This window comes from Amblyomma maculatum, chromosome 11 (assembly GCF_055883805.1).
Source record: "Amblyomma maculatum isolate TAMU_Amacu chromosome 11, ASM5588380v1, whole genome shotgun sequence".
NCBI classification, from domain to species: Eukaryota; Metazoa; Arthropoda; class Arachnida; order Ixodida; family Ixodidae; genus Amblyomma; species Amblyomma maculatum.
The window spans coordinates 85,158,009-85,160,140 of record NC_139354.1 but is presented as its reverse complement, the minus strand read 5'-3'; the positions used below and the strand labels follow the sequence as shown (position 1 = coordinate 85,160,140).

Below are 2,132 nucleotides of genomic sequence, written 5' to 3'. Positions count from 1 at the left end.
TTCGCAACTATGCCTCAAAGATAAGAGAGATTGCACAGAAGAAACGGCTGGAAAAGCTTCCCCCGAAGGTAAAAAACTCTGTTCTCCAAGCAGCTGTGCGCCTGCGGCATGGTGTAGCAACGGCAATAAAAGTTAGAGGCTCTGAAGATGCATCGTTTTCTGAAAAAGTAGAGCGCCTTGTTAAGGATATAAAGAACGGCCCAAATCATGTGTTTGGAGACCACGCCAACTGCGCTGGTTACTTCTGTTCTGGGGGCAAAGCGGGAGAAGAAAATATATTTCCTGAAATACTTCAAAAAGGCATATTTGAAGAAATTTGTGTGGCCATGAGCAGAGTGGTTGCAAACGCTGCGAGCCTGATAATGGACGTCGACAATAATGCTGCCGAGCATTATAACTCCGTTGTGGCAAAATTTGCAGGCGGAAAGCGGATTAATTATTCCATGAAAGGATCGTACAAGACAAGGTGTCTTGCTGCGTCTTTATCGGTGAACTGCCGAGGAACATACCACGAAAAAATAGCGAGCAGGATTTCCGGAGGACAGCTTGGAAGATGTACAGCATCATTTGTGAAGGCATCAGTTTCCAAGAGGAATTCAAGGCGAAAGCTACTGAAAAAGAAGCTGTCAACCACGCCAAGCTGCCAGCGCAGAGATAAAGAGCTACATCTTGGTGCCGATGCTGACTACGGCCTACCAGACATGGAGCCCGATGCTTTTGCAACTGCTTCGGACAACTTCCTGAAATCGCTTTCGCTCTCGGCAAACAACATTGAAGACCTGCAGCGAGCAACGTCAAAGCAAAGTGGATCCACTCTATGGAAGCAGGAAAGGCGAAAGAGATTGACAGCATCACTGTTTGGCGCTGTGTGTAAAATGAAAGCAACGACGGGATGTGGGCGGACAGTTGGCGATATCCTGTACAAAGAAATCACATCTGAAGCCATAAGGTACGGAAAGGACCACGATTGCTTAGCACTAAAGCAAATCGAGAAGGAATGCAACGTTGTGGTAAAAGAGTGCGGCCTGTTTGTTGATCAGGAAAACCCCTTTCTTGGCGCTTCCCCTGACGGACTCATTGGGGAGGACATCCTCGTCGAAGTCAAGTGTCCGTACTCAGCTAGGGACATTACTCCACTAGAAGGAGTTCGCGCCAAAAAAAAATAACCTGCTGTGTCGAAAAAAAGGACGGAAGATTGCAGCTGAAGACTAACAGCAATTAGTACCAAGTACAAGGCCAGCTCAATATTGCTCACCGTCAGAAGTGCTTGTTTGTAATCTGGACCAAAAATGGCATGAGTATTGAGGTGATTTCCAGGCATGAATCGTTTTGGGAGGACGAGATGTTGCCACGTCTCAAAAATTTTTATATGCACTGTTTGCTGCCAGAACTCGTGGACCCAAGAAAAAGCCGTGGCCTTCTAATTCGCGAACCTCATTACATTGTCGAAGCACAGATGACTCGCTCACTCAAGCGACCTTTGAATGCAAAAACTAAAAATGAAGACAGCCAAGAAATCGTCTAGGACACCCTTCCTGACTACAGAGCATCTTTCCCCTTTCCTTTTGTCACTGTCACGATCATGTATTGGAACAGGTTTCTTGCTACTGGTTTATTTTGTTCAAATAAAAAAAAATGCAATCTAAACAGAAGGAAAGAGAGGTGGTGGCCACGCCACCCGCGTATGATCTTTTGTACGCAAAAACGGGGCAGCAACCCTGAAAGGAAATCTTCCAACCAATTCCGACTGGTTTGCAAGCTTAAATTCCTTACCTCATATGATTTCCAAGGAAGGCTTAGTAGGCGCCCTACTTCGAGTTGTATTTTTTTTGTCGCTGTGTATTTTGCAGCGTGGGGCAGGAGGTCCTGCTAGCTGCGGCGCATACCGAGCCGGCTCTAAATGGGAGAATAAAGGCAGTGGTCGAACGCTTGACTTAGCGAAACCGGTTCAGAAGTGGAACTAAATTATTTTGCCTGCCAGGCTGCTCGCCTTTGAGGTCATGTTATTTACACGACGAACCGGTTCGACCAGTTCTCATGAGGTCGGAGCTACAGTACAGCAGAGGCTAGACAAGAAAAGGAACGAAATGGTTATTTCACCCCTTGCCTTGGGGAGATGTCAGTGTGTATAG

At 46.6% G+C, this 2,132-nt stretch overlaps 1 pseudogene; it reads left to right on the top strand.

The window, feature by feature from the left end:
- Nucleotides 1-660: 660 nt before the first annotated feature.
- LOC146174302 (uncharacterized) lies at nucleotides 661-1,525 on the top strand (annotated as a pseudogene).
- The last annotated feature ends 607 nt before the right edge of the window (nucleotides 1,526-2,132 follow it).